Source organism: Saccopteryx bilineata, chromosome 6, assembly GCF_036850765.1.
Source record: "Saccopteryx bilineata isolate mSacBil1 chromosome 6, mSacBil1_pri_phased_curated, whole genome shotgun sequence".
In the NCBI taxonomy this organism is placed as follows: Eukaryota; Metazoa; Chordata; class Mammalia; order Chiroptera; family Emballonuridae; genus Saccopteryx; species Saccopteryx bilineata.
In genome coordinates this window covers 47,981,414-48,002,990 of record NC_089495.1, presented here as the reverse complement: position 1 = coordinate 48,002,990, position 21,577 = coordinate 47,981,414, and the positions used below count along the sequence as shown (strand labels likewise).

The window sequence follows — 21,577 nt, the reverse complement described above, 5'->3', positions numbered from 1 at the left end:
CAGCATGCATTCACTGGCCAGTTGGCTCAGTGGTAGAGTGTTGGCCCAGCATGTGGAAGTCCCGGGTTTGATTCCCAGTCAGGGCACATAAGAGAAGTGAACATCTGCTTCTCCAGCCCTTCCCTTCTCCTTCTCTCCCTTTCTCTCTCTTTCTTCCCCTCCTGAAGCCATGGCTTGGCTCTAGCAAAGTTGGCCCTGGGTGCTAAGGATGGCTCCATGGCCTCATCTCAAGTGCTAAAATAGCTTGGCTGCTGAGCAATGGAGCAATGGCTCCAGATGGACAGAGCTTCACCCCCTAGGAGGCTTGTCAGGTGGATCCTGGTCAGGGAGCATGTGGGAGTCTGTCTCTCTGTCTCCCCGCCTCTCACCTAATGAAAAAAAGTAGCATGTCTAAGTATTTCAACCCCACTTTCCAGAAGCCACCATTTTTGAGCATTTGTCTTTTCACTTCTGGTGGCGTTATCCATACCTCTATTCAGGTTTTTTTTTTAATTTTTATTTACTAATTAATTTTAGAGAGAAAGAGGAAAGAAGAGAGAGAGAGAGAGAGGACTATCAATTAGTTGTTCCACTTATTTATGCATTCATTGGTTGATCTTGCATGTGCCTTGACCAGGGATTGAATCTACAACTTTGGTGTATTAGGATGATACTCTAACCAACTGAGCTACCTGGCCAGGGCTTCAGTATTTCTTGATTTACCCACTTTAGACATAGACTTCTGCTATGATATGTACAGATCTGGTTCCAGCACATCACTCCCCACTTTGCTTGACCACTCCCCCATCTTGTACACTAATCACTATTTTTATTCCATCAAACTTGACAGAATGACTTACCACACACTGTATAATATGAAGGCCTCAGCACTATTGCTTGTCCCACTACTTTCCCTTTCTCTCATTTCCATCTTTGGTTATGCCTTCACTTACATCCTCAAGTTCAACAAAATTTACATTTTATTTTTCAGTCATAATTGAGTTTTCCACCTTTGTATATTGATAATCAATATCATTGATAGTCTACATGTTGACTATGAAAATATTTCTCATTGTTTAGCCTCGGAATGTTCTAAGACAACATCTTCTCCTCTAGGGTACAAGTATTATGACATGCATGGCACTAGAAAGTAAAACTTCAAGATTAAATGAAGTTCCAACTTCTTACTTGCAACTAACTGCTGGAAATCTGGCTCAATTTTATATACTTTATTTGAAACATCCTTTCCTATACAATTTTTAGTTTAGTTTTGTTTCTGCTGATATTTTCTGATTGTTTTCCTCATGTTCCATTGGGAGAAGAAATATACGCTTTCCTCCTTCTACCTTTAAAAGCTTCCAGATTCTAATTTTACCTATTATTTGGAATAAATTCCACTCTTACTCTCCTACACATATTCTTCTTGGAACTTCCATTTGCCCAGAAACCATTTGATTCTTGCTTTCATAGATTTTTTTTTGTAATCTTCTTTACTACTTCTTTTAATTTAGACTAATTACTTTCTTTACCTGTTTCACAGTTGTCAGAATCTTCATTTTTAACTTTCTTATCTAGGTTTGGCATTCTCTCTCATGCAGTGTCAGAGAAATGATTCCAGAATCTCATCCCCAGTTATTAGAGTCCTGTTATTACATTATGAAGAGAGGGATTTGCAAGGGGACAAGTATAGCTGAGGCTATGAGCAGATATATTGGAAATATCAGGCTTCAGATATTTTTCCAATTCAGGTAAATTCTGGAAATCTTTACAGCTGCCAGAGCCCTTCAGTTCCATGTGTCCCTTCTTTCAATTCACTGGCTTCTCTCTAGCCATGATTTTCTAACTCCACTGACGGCCAAGACAGGTTGGTTCTGTTGGTCTTGGTCCTCTGTGTTGTAAGAGAGGACAACTTGGGCTCTCAATATCTCTCTTCCCCCAGGCCTCCAGTCCCCTCATGGCTTCTCTTTCCCTCTTTCTTCTTCATACCTTAATTATGCTAAATTTTTGTTTATTATAGGATGGAATTAGCTTTTATAAATTATGATTATCTTGCTTTCAGTCTCAAGTTTTCTTTTCAGCTGGAAAAATAAAAATGCTGAGAAAAAGCAGTTCATCTTGCTTTTAATAAAATATGCTGGAAGCAGTTTCTTCTACACTTGAGGGGTTGCTGTTATCTTTTTCCAAGACTCTGCATATCCCCGCAACCCGAGTCTTCTCAGATTGAGGAATGTGACTCCATGCTCTATGATTTGCTTTTCCAAGTTAATTTGTTTTCAGCTGCTCAGGAAGACAGGCTTAAGACATGAGTCTAGATTGTTTACTCTCCCTCCCTTTTCTAATAACTGCTATTCAAAGATAATCATATAAAATTGTAGCCCTTCCTTGTGTGGTTATTGCTGGTGTAACTTTTTCAGATTCAAAGTTAATTATTCTACTTATTCTCTTAGATTTTAGGGACAAATTTTACTGTTTTTCTGTGTTTCTTCTGTAATTTCACTCTATTTTACCTCTTAGATCCAAACTTACAGATATAAATAAGAGTAAACAACTTATTTACAAATGCTTTATCTTTTTTGTTACTAATGACATTATCACATCTTAAACATACTATCCAGGTCAGGCCCTGTTTATATTCAGGTGCCTGGCCGCAGGTATTTGAATCAGGGATGAACAGTTAATCTAAAAATGGGTAAATTGCATCTGAGGTGATCTGGAACAAGCAGCTCTGCCCTACCGAGGAAGAATTAAACCAACCAAAACCATCTCTAATGAATTTCAAATGGAAGTTGCAATAAAAAGAAATCACATTGGGCCCTGGCGGGTTGGCCTCAGTGGTAGAGCATAGGCTGGATGTGTGGATGTCCCAGGTTCAATACCAGGTCAGAGCACACAGGAGAAGCGCCCATATGCTTCTTCACCATTCCCCCTCTCCTTTCTCTCTCTCTGTCTCTCTCTTCCCTTCCCACAGCCAAGGCTCCACTGGAGCAACTTGGCCTGGGCGCTGAGGATAGCTGCATGGCCTCCACCTCAGGCACTAGAATGGCTCTGATTGCACAGAGCAATGCCCAAGATGGGCAGAGCATCAGTCCCTAGTGCGCTTGCCAGGTGGATCCCAGTTGGGTGCATGTGGGAGTCTGTTTCTCTGCCTCTTGACTTTTCACTTAAGAAAACTACAAAAAAAGAGAAAGAAATCACATTATTAATGAATAATGAATGGAGATTGACTGTGTAGTTGAGTAGGAGCAATAGAAAACTCATTGCAAAGTCACTTACAAACATATTGATATTCCAAGAAAGAAAAATCTCTCAATGAACAGAAGTTACACAGAAAAGTAAATATACTGAATAAAGAGACTGCAATGATGTTCAGCTAATGGAGAGGGAAGGTTTTGAAAATTATAAGCTTGGTGAGTATCATATTCTTTAGGTATATGGCAGCACACATAGGGAGAGAACCAGAGTAGAGAGTGAAAGCCACAAGATAAAAGTGTGAGGCAGTGAGCTGTTTCAGGAATGACACAGGAAAAAACACAGCTAAGATCAGAGAACAAGGGTCTTTGGGTCACTGAATGGGTCTGAGCACTGCTCTATAGATGCAAGCATCACTGCCAACCCTTCTCAGCTTCCTTTGCTGGTTTCTCTTCAATTTCCTAATCTCTCAGTGTTGCAGAGCTTCTGGGTCCAATCTTCAGATCTCTTTCTTATCTCTCAACATTCACTAACTAATTCATGTCGTCTTTTCTAGTGGGTTTAAATACCATCTATATACTGGTGATGTCCACATTTGTACATCTAGCTTCATATGACATGTCCCTGTTAAACTCTTCATACTTGTTCTTCCTGTACTCCTTCTCTTCCTAGAAAATGAAAAATAAAATTTTTCAAGTTACTGAGGCAAAAAGCTTCATAGACATCTCTGAACCTTCTCATTCCTTCACATCCAATCCATCAGGAAATTCTGCTAAATCCAACCCTGATTCTTGGTCTCAGTTCTACATTTATTCTCAATATTTCTTGATATTACTAGTAACACAGCAAATACTTTCTCCCTACGTAGCCTTACATTTTGGTGCTGTACTTTCTAGCCAAAAATCAAGATGGGAATACTTGAATTAAATAAGATCACCAAAGAGATTGGTGAAATTATATATGCATAACACAGCGTTATAGAGAGCAGGAAAGCAAATCCTGGAGGGGAGGGGGGAGGGCATTGGGGGGGCAAGGGATATATTGAGGGGAACATGGGGGTGGGGGGATACATTCAGTGGGATATTTGAATCTATGTAAACACAATAAATTAGTATCAATAAAATAAAAATTAAAAAAAAAATAAAAAGATCACCAAAGAAGGAAGAAAGGGGAATGAACAAGTATGCATGAATTCTCTTTTGTTCAAACTTGTTACCCTTAGACATCAATCACAGGTGGGATGAACAACATCTGACCTAGACCATACTTCCATCAGGCCGCGAAGGACCTTGACATCCTATTGGAGGTAGAAGCAGCTTCATCAGTGACAGAACATCCTTTTTCCTCTCAAGGCCTCAAGTATCCATTTTTGACCACAAATCTATTTCTGATAAACCTTCTTAGAGTTAGGTGAAGATAAAGCAAGGTATTTTGCTATGTTGAAATAAACAGGCTGAAAGTGTTTATCCAGACCTTGCAAAGTAGTTCTTGACCCTTTAAAAATTACATTATGAATGACCTTTGATAAACCAATGACCTGAATGCATGTTTTGGATTTCTAGTATGTGTGGATATCAATTTAGGTTAAAAACAATTAAATATACTTTAAAAGTGGGATGGTTAAACACCTTAAGTTTTGGTCAATATATAGTAAGGAACATATATAGTATGATTTTATCTGTACTTACACATCTAGATATATTTTTGTGTGTATAAAAATGCTTGAAAGTCTATACAATAAACTTGGGACAATAAAATAAGAAAGACTGAGAAACTAGGGAAGGGGTGAAAACTCCTTTATTGAACTTTTCAAGTTAAAACTTATCAAGAGGATAACTGGGTAAAAAAGGTGAACGAATTAAGCAAAAAAAAAATCACATATACAGACAACAGTGTGGGGACTGCAGGAGGGAAAGGGGGTGTCGGGAAGTGGAGGAGGGTAGAGGCGGAACAGATGGTGATGGAGGAAAAGTTGACTTGGGGCGGTGAACATACAGCACAATATACAGATGATGTGTTATAGAATTGTATACCTGAAACTTGTGTAATTTTATTAACTAATGTCACTCCAATAAATTCAATAAATATATATTTTTTATATATTATAAAATTCACCTTTTAAAGTATACAGTTAAATGATTTTTAGTTTATTCAGAGTTTTGCAACTATTATCACTAACTAATTTAAGAACATTTTCACCATCCCCCCCAAAAAACTTTTTGCCCATTAGCAGTCACTCTCCATTTCTCTCTCCTCCACTTCTGTCTCTATGGATTTCCTATTCCAGACATTTTCTCCCATCCAAATACTAACCAGGCCTGACCCTGCTTAGCTTCCAAGATCAGACGAGATCGGGCGCGTTCAGGGTGGTATGGCCGTAGACTCCAGACATTTTCTATAAATGAAATCTTACAATATGTGATCAGGGTTCATACATGTTGTAGTATGTATCAGTCCTTCATTCCCTTTTATTGGCCCCAAAAACCATTCTGTTATATGAATATTCCACATGTTAGCTATTCATCAGTTGATGTTTGTTTTTTGGCTATTATGAATAATGCTGCTATGAATATTCATATACAGGATTTTGTGTGGACATATGTTTTTGCAAATGACTTTTTACTAAATGTGTATCTTATTCTTTGTATTAAAATACATGTAAAACATACATTTCTTTCACTTTACAATATATACATTAGAAATTAAATGTGAAGAATATAACCGATATCATCATACAAATTTCATCTTACAATCATCTGCATCTATTTTATCTTTAGCTAGTTTCAGAAACACTCCCTCTGTAAAAGATTTACTTTCAAAATGAAGTCTACTTGACAGTTTATATAGTAGCTCAACCTTTTTACTGAGTTTCCCTGCTGTGTCTTCTACCAGTCAGCCCTAAAACAGAAGACTTGCCTTGATGGTATGCAATGAGTGTAAAAGGGACAACCTTTTTGGTTTTAATTGCCTTAATTATTCACCTTCTCAACCTCCTTGGTTCTTCTTCCCCGTTCAAATAGCAATAATATGTAGGAACATTAATATCTTCTGAAAAATTCACTAACCTCATAATCCTCTAATATTTCCTGTATAGTTTCTTTTATTTAAAACTTACTCAAGTATTCAAAGCTTTTCCAATATTAAACATGACTTTAATATATAATAAATGTTCAACCTACCTAAAGTTGGAATTAGATTTCTAGAAAGTACATTGGTTAGCAAAATCATGACTGACAGGATCAAGGTCTTATAGAGAATTAGGGGTTGGGAAAAACCAATACAAATGGCACTCAATGTATTTAAAGACCTACAATGACTGAAAGCTCGAAAAGCCACTGCTTACTGTGGTCAAACTAAGTTTCTAGCAATAAAAATTCTGTGGATTTGAAATTTGGAGTAAAAACATAGAAGTATAAAGCTAAAGCCATCAGGAATAACCATTTTCTGACTTGCAATTCCTCTTTTTCTGGCTTAGATGAAATTCTGTGGTCCATCAATTCAATCACACTCCTTTCAGTTCTCCAAATTCCATTTCTCTGTGCTTGCCAAATTCTCAGGAACAATGCCAACTCCTAGGTGAATCAAGTTCTCCGTGGCTACACCTACCCATCCAGCTGCACTGTGGAGAAAGTTACAGCACTGGGTACAGGCCCCTTTCCATCACAGCCTCTATGGGAGCTTCACAGCACTGCCAGGCAAGTCTCTTGGTTGTCTTTGGTGAATGCACTACCAGCCACAAGCTTTTCAAACCTTCTCCATCTGATCTAACTTTGGCTACCTCATCTTTGCCCTCATTCTCAAGAGGTGATGTTCCAGAAGGAATAGCTGAAGGACTGCAGTTTAAGACAGAGGTTGAATGGGCTGAGAATAAAGACTATGACACTCTGTGAGTCAGAGGGCAGAGAGGAAAGAACCAAGCCTTCAGTACTATAGTTACAAAGCTGAGTTTGGGAATAAATCACTGATTGGTTTATGGGTTCTGGGAAAACACCTATTTTTTGATGGTGACATCAATCTTTCTCAAAGGTGTGATCACATCATCACTGTCTGAAAACTGTTTTGAGAATCAAATAAAGCATGTCTGAGTACTTTGTAAATATTAAAACATCATGGAGATAACATATTCAATTATTTAAAAATCTGTCTTAAAGAAATTATCTTAAGCTAAAACAACTTTTATTGTACTAGTTAAAATGTTTAGAATTACTATATATTTTAAGACAAAACTTCTTATGTCAGACACAATGTGATTCTATTTTTACAAAGTACAAAATTATATAGAATAAACCACTTCATATTAAGAAGATATTTCCTTCAGATACATACTTTTGAAAGTGTGACAGTGTTTTTGATGGCATCATTTTATTTCATCTTTAAACTAAAATGACTCCTGAGATATCTTCAAGCTGTAAGTGTCTACTACTCTGTGATCTAGTTAGTCATCAGTACTGGCAGCCAACTGAACAACTTAGTTTTATGTGATGTACTTTCTAGTCTATTTTTCCAAATTATATTTACCTATAAAAATTATAGAAAAGGGCTACAGTGAATGTTTTGTTGCTAATAGATACTATGAATTGCCTTTATAGTGTATTTTGGTGCTGTCAATTCACCATAGTAGCCAAATTTGTGATGTTAGCAAGTAGTCTAAAAATAGGGAGCGAAGGAAATTAGGTGGCGTGCTCTGTCCTAAGTCATTATATATTCATCAGTCTTAAAAGTCAGTGGCACCTAACCTGTGGTGGTGCAGTGGATAAAGCATCAACCCGGAATGCTGAGGTTGCCAGCTAAAAAACCTGGGCTTGCCTGGTCAGAGGATATATGAAAAGCAACTATTACAAGTTGACGCTTCCTGCTCCTCCCTCCCTTTTTCTCTCTAAAATCAATAAATAGAATGAGAGAGAGAGAAAAAGAGAATGGAAGGAAAGAAGGAAGGAAGGAAGGAAGGAAGGAAGGAAGGAAGGAAGGAAGGAAGGAAGGAAGGAAGGAAGGAAGGAAGGAAGGAAGGGAGGGAAGGAGGGAAGGAGGGAGGGAAGGAGGAGGGAGGGAAGGAAGGAGGGTGGAGGGAGGGAAGGAGGGAGAGAGAGAGAAAAAGAAAGAAAGAGAGAGAGAGAAAGAACCCAATGGAACACTAAATTTTGTTGTAGGGCCCTATTCTGAAGAGTTTAGTTATTAGTGTTATTGATTGATTGATTGGTTGATTGATTGGCAGAGAGAGAGAGACAGGAACATTGAGCTGCTCCTGTATGTGCCCTGACTGGGTAATCGAACTAGTAACCTCCAGGCTCTGGGAAAACGCTCCAACAAACCAAGCTATCTGGCCAGGGCTTTAGTGACTTTTAAATGGAAACTTTTTTGGTGCTATGTATGTTTCTGTATGTGAATGCTTTGGAACTTAAAATCTTTAATATCAATTACTTCTGTAGTTAATAAATATTTAAAATATTTATCTCTGTCAAGTGATTATTCTATGCCTTATTCTTTGTGGTTTAGAAAGAAATCAAGTTGAAACTGGTGGTTTTAATTAATTCTGTGAATGCCTTTTATGTTGGCAAGAAAGGCCAAACTGTTCTTTGCTATTTTTTCTAAAATGAACCCACATTATTTGTTTTCATAATTCCTAAAATATGCTTGTTGCTAAGCATTCCATTTAAATGAATAAAAGGAGGGGGGAAGCCTGTTTATTGGTGAAATTTATGGAAAAGTCTTGAATCTAGACTAATATAATTGGCCTTAAATGTCAAAATGAGCTTGAACATAATTAGAAGAAGGGCAGACATTAAAACATTATGCCTATTCCCCCAGCAAATTACTTTAAAAAGTGTCTACACTTAAATATAATTTCAAGAGTAAAAGGAAAGATGGTGGAAGCTCATTTGCAAAAATGAGTGAATCTTTTCCTAGTTATAAAAGTGTGTGTAGGTGTATTTGATGGTCTCTCTTCTTTTAAATGTTAGTCATTCTTTGGTTAATTTTTACATATAACATAATATTTAACAATGCAGACAAAGTCACGCATTTGTATAGTATCCTAGGATTTCTTTCAGGGTAAAGTAATAATGATAAAGAGACACTGAGCCATGATTAGTATTTATATGGTGCTTTACGCTAAGCAATTAATTGTCCATTATTTACAATAATATTAGCAATAATTCTATGAATCAGTTACTGAACATACTGTAGCTGTTATTATAGATGGGAACCTGAAGTGCAAAAGCCTTAAATGATTAACCTAGGCTTGCAGGTAGCAAATGCTGTTGCCAGGTTTCTAGGCTGAATCTGTTGACTTCATATTCTTACTATCCTTTTGGACTTTACAGGTAAGACATCTGGAGATATAATAATTGCTGATTTTCTTTCACTATCTAAATTACCAAAACAAACCATATGCATGGCCAGTGTAAGTAATATTTAGAATTTTTTACCTCCTTTGTCTAGCACAGTACTGAGTATACATCTGAAACTTCATATTATGCTTGACTGATTAATGAAAAATATTGTCAACATTCTTCATTCTTTGCTAAAATAAGCTCCACTCATTAACATTTCCCATATGAAAAGGACATAACCTTTTCATTTTCATGAGTCTAAAATTAAATAATGTATTTTAATAATAAAATATTTTAATAAAGACTGAAATGTTAAAGTTCCTATATTAGAAACATTAATTTTAAGAAAAAAAATATCAAGATGAACTGAACGAACTTATATTTTTCTCCTAACAATCTTTCTTGCAGAGCATAATATTTTTAGTTGAATGGTATAGTTCCCACCGATTATGTTAAAATAATATTGAAATGCAACCATCTAGCTGACAGAACAAACAGCTGTGAAAATGAGACCTGGAGATTTATGCAAATAGGAGACTTCTGAATTAATTTTCTTCATAGAACAGACTGTCAAGTATCTTGAAGTATTTATGCCCTATTTCTTAATTAGAGATTTTGCTAATGTCAGTCATATTACATTTTCATAATGTAAATGATGCATTTCATTGGCAAATATGTGCTTTAAAATTTCAGATGAACTTGTTATTTTACTTTTGGTGCAGTAAAGACTTAGTAACATACACACAATAGATAGAATTCCTAAAAACACAGATGTACAATATGTCCTACTGTTAAATAAACTAAAGATTTATTAAGAAAACTTCTGTTACTAAAATCCTACAGAATCTACATAGTAAATTCATGTTCTCTTATTATCTATTTGTATAAATATGCTCAAGAACAAGGTTTTTCTATTTGACTTCAAATAGAAAGTAGCTTTAGCTAAGAAATACTTATATTTACATTTTAAAAATACTATACTTTAGAAATAGTTTATTGTATGTTCTCTTTTAATTAGCTTTGATTTCTTATTTCACTAAGTTCACAAAGATTTTTATTGCAAATTATATTGCCTGCTCTTTTCTATTACAAATTCCAAAGTCTTACTTTGATTTTGATAGTGTTTATTTAGTACTCTAATACCCAGGAAATACATTTGACAGTTATTTCCAAGTAAATAAGTATTTGAAATGATTTAACATTAATAAAGTTGAGTTTACAAGTCATAGCTAAAATTAGTCTTACTATACAACTTGTGTATCTGTTAAGAGTGTATATATCTATGTAGGTATATAGATATATAAAACTACTTATTTAATAACATATAATGTCTATACAGCTCTATATCTACTTTCCTTTAAAATTTTTATTTGTTCATGTTATTGCCATTTTAAAAATATGAGATAATTATTTTTTCTTAGTGATGTGTAATTATAAATTAAGGATTTATATCTATTTATGTAATCACTTATCTACCTACTTATTTCCATTTTTTAAACCAAGAAGTCATTAATTGTACAAAATTTGAAAATATCAGATCGGATAAGAATAAAATAAGTTATCTTAAAATTCAAACAATAGGTTTTTTAAAAATGTTATGAAAATTCTACCAGTTTTTTTCTAAGCATATATATGTACTTGAAACAAAATTGAGTTCAGCTGCAAATAATAGAGCTGCTGTATTATGCTTTTTTGTTCAATTTTTTCTGATAACTGTATAATATGTCATCATATTTAAAAATTACTGAAACATTCCATTATGTTTGGACATGAAAGTTGTTTCAAAATTTTCAAGTTGGCAAATAATGCTACAAAGAGCAATGCTACAAAGAGTTTATGAAGATCTATTTTTTAGTATATTTATGGATATTTTTGGAGGGTAGCTGATTATAAATGTAATTACTAGATCAAAGAGTAAAAATGCTTTTAGTGTCTTGATATGTAATGGCAAGTTGATTTCCAGAAAAGTTAAACAAAGGTTCACTGCTGTGGACAATATACGAAAGGCTCTCCTGCCAGCAGTGTGCATCATTAATGCCCCCCTCCCCCACAAATAATGAACAAACCTTGTCTTTTTTCTCATCGTCACACATTATAAATTCAGGTTGTATCTTCATCTTCTGTTTTTAAAAATAATTTATAGCAGTTATTTTTTGCTGGTTTCAAAATTCAGATTTATCCTTTTAGGTCTAGAAAGTCCATGATTATCCAAGATGAAAAATGTTATTGTCTTCTTGCTTTAATTCAGTAGAAATGTATTTTGGTGCATAGTATGGGGGCTCTGGTATTCCCAACACCATTTGTTCATTAATAGTCTTTTAATCATTTATCATGATATTTTCTAATTTTTTAAAATAAACATATAGATTTGCTCATTCTTCTGTATCTTAACCCTAAATCATCCTCTTTTAATTATTGTACCCATATACATTTTCTTATTGGGTCCGACCAGTTTTTGATAATAATCTTCACTGTTTCTTTTTTAATAATATCTATAATGTGGAGGAAATACTTTTTGGAGTTGTTTTGGAGATTACATTAGATATATATGGATATCTATGTTTATATAGCAACACCTCTTTCTCTCGATATATACCTATCTATGGAAACTTCTTGTTATAAGGGCCTCACATGTGAAAAGTGCTCATATACAGTAATTGTTACTGTAAAGATAATGGCCTCTGGGAAAATGTCTTTCTGGATTTAATCAGGAATAATAATGCTTATGCTTCTCTAGGAACTAGCTTGTTTTCACCTAATCATCAATGTTTGTCTATCTATGTCAGTGTATATTTGTGAGAAAAGATCAGTCACACTTGGGCACGACCTCCAGAAAACATGGCTGTCTTCCTTATGGTGCACTTCTGCTTTGGCTCTCATGTTTGCTTCTGTCATAATTTTGATTTTCTTTTCCCTTTGGATTAATTTTTTAAAATTTTCCTTAAATATATTTCAGCTGACTATATCCCTTTTTGGAAACATTATATTCTTTTGGAATAATGCAAAATATAATAAACATTTCTTTTCACGTATTACTGAATTGACAGCAATTAAGGCTTTAATGATTTTTAGTTAAATAATGCAGTACTATATTCTTCCTCACGCTCCAAGGTAGTGTCCCCTTTCTTCTATTTTGCTGTACCTTTTCATAACCCCCCTATTGGTTTTACTTTCTCTTTTCACTCAACTTGAAACCAAGTGTCTTATCCAAAATATAAGAAATGTGATGTTTGTCTGTACTGTTAGTGACATTCTCTTTTGGTCATTCATATTAATATGTGTACTTATTGTCAAAATTCTAGTCTTTTTTTTTTTTTTTACAGAGACAGAGAGAGAGTCAGAGAGAGGGATAGATAGGGACAGACAGACAGGAACGGAGAGAGATGAGAAGCATCAATCATCAGTTTTTCATTGCGACACCTTAGTTATTCATTGATTGCTTTCTCATATGTGTCTTGACCACGGGCCTTCAGCAGATCAAGTAACCCTTTCCTCAAGCCAGTGACCTTGGGTCCAAGCTGGTGAGCTTTGCTCAAAGCAGATGACCCCGCTCTCAAGCTGGCAACCTCGGGGTCTCGAACCTGGGTCCTCCGCATCCCAGTCCGATGCTCTATCCACTGCACCAACACCTGGTCAGGCTCTAGTCTTTCTTAAAGAAATGTATCCAGTACATTTTTGTTCTTTGCCTGTTGTCTTTCTCCTGGGGCTCTAAATTGAATTAATGGCATATGAAATAGAAGCAATGTACAGACCTAAGTTCTGAATTAACTACTGGGGTTATTTCTATAACCTAGTCCCTGCCTATACTGTTTTCCCCTTTTGTGTTGCACAATTCAAGCTGATAGCATGCACCTATTCACTTCCACTTGCCTATGTCACCACCTCTGGTACCTTTCCCACTAGTCTGCACATTCATGCACTGAGCTCCCTGCATGCTCACTCATGTGCATGCATGTACTTTATCCCAGTATGTTTACTGAAAATTCAGGTTTTAAAACTGATTTATAGAGAAGATGTCCAAGAAGCCAGTGAGACCTTTCTGCAGAGGTAGGCAGTTCAATCATGGTTCACTCTGAGTGTTATGCCGAAGGGGTAGGCAGTGAGGAAAGAATAAATCTATACCTCATTCATTAAATGGTCCTGTGTCAGTCCCATATATAGGATAATTAATGGTAAACTATTTTAGATTCTGGCTGTAATTTGGCAGTTACTCATTTTTCTCTGTAATATAATGTTTTCTTTATATTTTTGTGGAAAGTTTCAAAGGACTGACTAAAATGAATACAGTATTCTAAACTGGAATTGGGGCCTATTTTTAAACTTCCCATGCAATACAGAAAACTGAGTACTGACTGTTGACTTAATACTCCACTAATTTACTGAAGGACCCTTGCCTGTTGGGCTTTCTGATAATTGTTAGGAATTAGAGTGTCAAGCTAAGTTGTATTTCTAATGCCATTTAAGAACAATACTAGCTGCTACTATTTGTTGATTGCCTGTCACATGGAAGGCATTGTGTTAACTTGTATATTTTATAATCTTTAACCCTCCTAATGATTCTCTAAAATATGTGCTATTATTCTGTTTTTATTGATGGAGAATTGTACAGAACTATGAGAGAATACTTGAAATGTCTGGCTATAGATAGTATTTTTTTGTAGGCAAGACTCAAGGGGACATTTAACAATATAGGCACCTTTCCATCAGTAAAAACAGGCTTACAGAAGTTCATCTTAACTATCTAAGACAAATATTACTCATTAATTACTCTCATTTACTTTTGAAGTTGGTATAATGGAGTAGATGGATTATTCAAATCATATTAATGAATATGGTTATTAATAGTTGAAAAACGGCAAATAAAATTATTGGAAGAAAACTACCAAAATACAGTGAGATGCAGAAAAGGTTCTTTCCCAAAAAGTGCATGTCTGGGACTGGAATAAAAAGATGCATTATTTAAAGAATGTAATAATTGCGATAATTGTATTTCAGTGTACCAACGAGATCAACATACAATAACAGGGGAAAATGGCCATCTCCATGTAATTCCCACTGCATTAAAATATCTTTTAAAAGACAAGTGCATAGTATAATATTTTATCACCATGGCACTGATGAATCACCATGAAAATAAATTTAAATACAAGCAAAAAACAAAACAAAAAAAAAACACCCCCAAAAGACTTCTGAATACAGCAGAAAGGGGACAAAGTTTATTATACAACTCTTTTAGGGGAGATAATTATATCAAGCTACATTACTTGAAAATTTAAAGCAAATTGATAGTCTTTATTGCAGAACTATAGCTAGGCAAGGATGACAATTTGGCCCAAAGCCTAAGATGGAACTGACTTAAGAGACTGGAAGATTTGACACATAATGGCCACACAGAAAAATATTACCTCTCCACTTGCCCTACAGATGCCCCAAATTCCCCAAATGATCATGAAGTTTTGTCTTTGGTCAACAAAAATAAATTTTGTTCAATGAAAATACCTCTTCAGAGAAATAACATTTCTTCCAGTGTAACCTTTCTCAAAATAGTTCTGATATTCTCCAGAAAAAAAAAAATAAGAAAAAGTAAAAATCTTCAATGGCTCCCCTGTGTCACAATCCCAATGTCTGGAGACATTCTATCATCTGCCTGCAGAGAGACACTGCAGTTCCTTTGTCATATGTCCCTCCATGCCTTGTGATTCTCCATGTCTCTGGGTTTACTTCTTCTGTGTTCCTTATATGAAATACTCTCATCTAATGCCCTACCTACATCCTATTGAAATTATATGCACCGTTGAAGACAGCTCCTACTAAAGCTTTGCAGATCCCCTTCCCTGGAAGCATTCTCTTATTATTAAAATGAGATGATATTTGAAAACACATTGCTTAGCACATAGAGGCTCTCAGAATTTTTATTTTTATTATTATTATCTTTTTTTTTTTTTGTATTTTTCTGAAGCTGGAAATGGGGAGAGACAGTCAGACAGACTCCCGCATGCGCCCGACCGGGATCCACCCGGCACGCCCACCAGGGGCGACGCTCTGCCCAACAGGGGGCGATGCTCTGCCCATCCTGGGCGTCGCCATGTTGCGACCAGAGCCACTCTAGCGCCTGGGGCAGAGGCCACAGAGCCATCCCCAGTGCCCGGGCCATCTTTGCTCCAATGGAGCCTTGGCTGCGGGAGGGGAAGAGAGAGACAGAGAGGAAGGATAGGGGGAGGGGTGGAGAAGCAGATGGGCGCTTCTCCTGTGTGCCCTGGCCAGGAATCGAACCCAGGACTTCTGCACGCCAGGCCGACGCTCTACCACTGAGCCAACCGGCCAGGGCTTGAATTTTTATTTTTTATAAGGATTTTATTTATTCATTTTAGAGAGGAGGGAGAGAGAGAGAGAGAAGGGAAAGAAAAGGAGGGGATGAGAAGAAAACATCAACTCCCATGTGTGCCTTGACCAGGCAAGCCCAGGGTTTTGAATTGGTGGCCTCAGCGCTCCAAGTTAACACTTTATCCATTGCGCCACCACAGGCCAGGCCCTCAGAATTTTTAAATACTCTCCAAGATATATTTGATACTGTATTTCACCTTCTGGCTTATTTGAGTTCTTTTTTATGTCTACTCTGGGATACACTGACTTCTTCCTTATAGTCTCAACTACATTATGAGTTAAAGAAGGCAGTAGTATATATGTTTATGTGTATACACCTCATGGCTTCATCACATAGAGAAGGTGGACTGAATTACGAACAACAATAACAGAGGTACCTGTATATGCTTTATTTAGTCTTCATTGTGAATAGATGTATCAGATATTTTGTAAAAAAAAAAAAAAGAATTTCAATGGTGTAGCAGATTAGGAGAGTGTAAACATAAGGATGTGAGAATCAAGAAGAGACAATACCCACAAAGCAAACATGCAAAGAACATGAGGCTATAGGTGGTAGGGGCAAATGGGCTGACCTGGCCTTAGGTTGTACCTACTAAACAAAAATCTATCTACCCGAAAGATAGCCATCAGAATGTTTACTCCCCCTTTTCAAAAATTTCTTAGAGAAATTCAGTGACTCATTATATATGAAAAAAAAAATTACAGACCCCAGGAAATTTTGGATCAAATGCAACAAATAGTTTTTAAAGGCCTAGTTAAGATTCCAAGGAAATGAAAACTCCAGGACCAAAAATTAAGTAATTTGTGTCAAGGAAAGGCAATCCTAGGAGATTTATGATCTCTGTTAGACTTTGGTTTTTAACCCTTTGAGTAGTACGGATGTTCATGTATGTTCTCGTGCCTCTTGACCATCCAGAGTACGACCAACTTATTTTAAAAACGTGTGAGGTAACATTAAAAAAGGGTAAATATATATTCTTGTTTCCATAAATTGGTTATCAAACAAACATGATTTGAAGTTAATAAAACTGGAACTGGAACTAATTTCATTTTTTGAAAAAAGACTTATTCCTGGGGGTCAGCAATCATGAAACAAACTCACTACCCAAAGGGTTAAAAATGCTGTGTCAGTTACAGAGGGGCAAAGTCATGGGCCCTTGAAAGGTGGAAATGGCTAACTGAGATACTTAAACAAAGTTGGATACTTATTGGGCTTTCCTGGAGGTTGATCAGAAAAAAAAAAATTCAACAGCAAAAGGAGATGAGAAGGGAACTTGTGTGTTCTGACCTGAACACACACATATGGAATCATATTATGGCAGGCCCTGCAAAATGGTAGGAGACGGACAGACCAGTCAGTAATGGCACTGTGGTGATGGGTTATCCAAACAGAAATAAACTAAGATTTATTCCAATCACAGCAGCCACAAAAATCAGTTTGGGATAAATGAAGAACTAAATGTTTAAAGTAAGACACAGCTTGACAAGACCAAGTGTTACTTAGTTGTGAGGCACAAACATTCTCATAGATTGCTGATAGCAGATAAATTGCTAAAAGTACTTTGGAAGGTAAGTTCACTAATATCTATTAAAGTTGAAGATATCCTTACTCTAAGTTTCAGCAATTATGTTCCTAGCTATATACCTTAAAGAATTTTACATGTGCACAAGTTCATGTGCAATGTTCAGAGCAGCACTACTTGAAGTAAAAATATTAAAAACAAACATTCAAAACCTGCAGGCATTAGTTTTCTATGTTTGTATCACAAGTTTAGCAGCTCTGAACAACACTAATCTATTATCTCAGTTTCTACAGGACAGAGGTGTGGGTATGGTATTGGTAGATTCTCTTCTCCCGGTCTATAGGTTGAAATCAAGAAGTAGGCTGTGGTGTCATGAGGAATTTGAGGTTTCCTTCTACCCTCATTTAGGTTGTTATCAGAATTCAGTTCCTGCAGTTGTAGGACTGAGGGTCTTGCTCTCTTGACTGTAGTTGCCTGGGGGCTGCTTACCACCCCTAAAGGTCCCCTTTAGGTACTAACTGCATGGTCCTTCAAAATGACAGCTTAGTTCTTCAGCCAACAGGAGACTGTCTTGTTTTGAATCTCTCTCTTCGGGAAGGGCCTGACTTCCGGTCAGGCCAACTCAAAATTATGTCCTTAATGACTGACTCCAGATTAAGGGATTGGCAACCTATCTAGAGGAGTGTTAAATCCAGTCATATTCACTCGTCCTTCCCAAATCAAGGGGAAGGGATTATGCAGTGAGTCAGATATCTTGAAGGCCAGTCTTAGGATTCCCCACAGGGGAATGGGAAAACAGTTGTGTGGGTTTTATATAAATAACGCATCCTATCATCCTATATTGTGCAATATATAGTTGCATATCATACAAAAATAAATAAATAAATAAAATATAGCTACATGTATCATATTGGCAAATCTCACAAGCATTGTGTTGAGCAAAAAAAAATAATATTTAGATTATATATAAATAATAATAATAATTAGAAGAAACAGTACGGTATGAAACCATACAAAGTAGGTTTAAATTTTGCAAAAAGAACTGTGATTTTCAGTTGATGCCAAATATGCACTAAAAACTTAAATGTGCCTGACCTGTAGTGGCACTGTGGATAAAGGTGTTGACCTGGAAATGCTGAGGTCGCCGGTTCGAAACCCTGGGCTTGCCTGGTCAAGGCACATATGGGAGTTGATGCTTCCAGCTCCTCCCCCCTTCTCTCTCTCTCTGTCTCTCTCTCTCCCTCTCTCTGTCTTCTCTAAAAATGAATAAATAAAATAAAATTTAAAAACTTAAAGGAATGTACTGAGACATAAATATCAAATACAGAAAAGTGGTTCTTTATGGGAAAGGGAGGAGACTTAGTGCCCTTAGAGGAGGGCACTAAGGGACAAGATCCACAGCCAGTGGGCTTGTTAAGCTGAAGAATACATTTTATTACTCTTGCCATCTCTGCATGCCTAAATTATTTCATGAAAGAAATTGAAAGTATATAAAAAACAGAAGAATAAAACAAAAATTAATAATGATTTCAGCAATATTAATTGAAATAATTATACTTTTTGAGGATCAAATAAACCTTGAATTTATGAAAAATGTAGTCAAACTCTAACAACACCTGAAAAATGATGAAAAAAATTAAGCACTGTTTCTACAAATATCTCAGGAATTCTTTCAGCATAACTAATAGCAGGATTAGCCATTTTGGTGGGGAGAGAAATAAGGAAAATTAATTTGTAATTAAGTATTTTATAGCATTTACTTACTTTACTGCTTTGGGCATGATTTTATAAGTAAAAATTCAATAGAGCAAGTAATTAGCATTTAGAGAATGCAAATGAAAAGAACATACTCAATCAGTAATATTAAAAGTCAAGTACCTCATGTTATAGAGGTCAGTGTATTATTTATGAATAAAAATGTCCTTATTTGTTGAACTGCAAAACAAATGAGGCCTGATCATTATTACTTTAGCGAAAAATTGAAAGAAATAAAGATACTGAGCTGGCCTGACCAGGCGTTGGTGCAGTGGATGGAGCATTGGACTGGGACGCGGAGGACCCAGGTTTGAAGCCTCGAAGTCGCCAGCTTGAGCACAGGCTCATAGACATGACCCCATGGTCACTGGCCTGAAGCCCAAGGACGCTACTCGCTCTGCTGTAGCCCCCCACCCCCCATCAAGGCATATAAGAGAAAGCAATCAATGAACAACTAAGGAGACTAGGGAGCCACAAGAACACAAGAATGGATGCTTCTCATCTCTCTCCCTTCCTGCCTGTCTGTCCCTATCTGTCCCTCTCTCTATCTTTGTCACAGAAATAAAGAAAAAAAAGAGATACTGAGCTGGTTAAAGATGTCCAGTGGGTTTTACTGTGTGTGTGTTTCAGTAACGCAGATGTCAGCTGCTTTACACGGTCAGCGGGAGAATAACTACGTGGATGCCCTCTTGTCAGGCAACCATGGGAAACACGCAGTTTCTGTCTTCGGTGGCTCTTGCCTATTCTGACCAGATTTGCAGCCTGTACATGCTGTTCCATCAGGAAAAGTTAACCTGAATTGTTCTCCTTTTAAACAACCTGTTAGTCACAACAAAACAGGAACTGCTGTAAATGATACTATGTCATCGTTTCTTATGGCTGAGTAGTATTCCATTCTATAGATTGTACCACATCTTCTTTACTGAATCCTCTATTGAGGGACACTTTGGTTGCTTCCATGGCTAAGTACTCTTGTTGATCAATGTCACCCTGATAAATTTACTGTTCTAAATAACAAAACAAAACAGGAACTGCAAGGCATTGCCTCTCAGCAAGACTGCACTTCCTTGTTAACTCGACTTAGCAGTGCATCAGTTTGGTCCAAATTAGAAGAGAAAGCTATTGGTTTGAGATGACAAAGTTGCTCTATTATATTTTATCAATAGGTCCTTTGTTTTTTTCATTGAAGAATTTCAAGCACCCTTTCTCCACCTCATGGAACTGGATGCTGGGGCTCCCTGGCTGTTCCCACCCTGTTGTCCTTCTCAATGCTATAGGCCCACGGCACAGTGCTGAGTGCTTTGGGCAGCATCAGGAGAGGAGAGTGCAGTGCTGCCAACCTCAAGGTATCTGTTGTCTAGTAGAGGTGATAAGACCTGTGCATAAATGTCAACATTGCATGGCAGAAGGGGACAATTGCCATAAAAAAGAGGGGAAGCAGAAATCTACTATGTGCCAGGCCCTATGCTGGCTGCTTGGCAGGTACTGTCTGGGCATCTTGGGAAGGAGCTGAAGCCAGATGCTTCTGGTGAAAGCAAGTACATATCACTTATTCTTCCTACCACATGTCTATGTGCATCCTGTTTGCTCTGGGAAGTGTGGATGAAAAGGGGCCACCTGGAACTTGACAAGCTCAGGGGAGGCCTGCATGATGGCCTTGCAGACTCAGGGACCTAAAGTAACCACACAGGACAGTCTGAATTTAAAACTTTCTAATGAGCCCTGGCCGGTTGGCTCAGCGGTAGAGCGTCAGCCTGGCGTGTAGGAGTCCAGGGTTCGATTCCCAGCCAGGGCACACAGGAGAAGCGCCCATCTGCTTCTCCACCCCTCCCCTTCTCCTTCCTCTCTGTCTCTCTCTTCCCCTCCCACAGGCGAGGCTCCATTGGAGCAAAGATGGCCCGGGCGCTGGGGATGGCTTTGTGGCCTCTGCCTCAGGCACTAGAATGGCTCTGGTTGCGACAGAGCAATGCCCCGGAGGGGCAGAGCATCGCCCCCAAGTGGGCATGCCAGGTGGATCCCGGTCGGGCGCATGCGGAGTCTGTCTGACTGCCTCCCTGTTTCCAGCTTCGGAAAAATGAAAAAAAAAACACCCAAAAAAACCCCCAAAACCAAAACTTTCTAATGAAAAGCAGTTCATGGCAGTTAGTCATGTCCTAGGAGGTATTTTTCTCTAACAAAGGTCAATGCTTACCTTAATCCAGCCTGTCTGTTGTCTTTTGCATCTACAATATTGTACCTGACAACATGGAGGTAATCTTCTTTTTCTCCCCTCCCCTAGCCCCCAATCAGAGCAAATGTCCCACTAGCGCAGAAACCCACAGGTCCCCTCATTGTTATTGCTATCATGTTAATTAACTATGAGCTATCTTATTCTTGCTTATGTAAAAGAATTTTCAGTACTTTTTGCCCAATCCCAGA

At 37.1% G+C, this 21,577-nt stretch overlaps 1 protein-coding gene across 3 annotated transcripts in view; it reads right to left on the bottom strand.

Moving 5' to 3' along the window:
• Window positions 1-21,577, bottom strand: part of NALCN (sodium leak channel, non-selective) — a 361,051-nt gene that overhangs the window by 157,047 nt on the left and 182,427 nt on the right. The window lies entirely within an intron of this gene.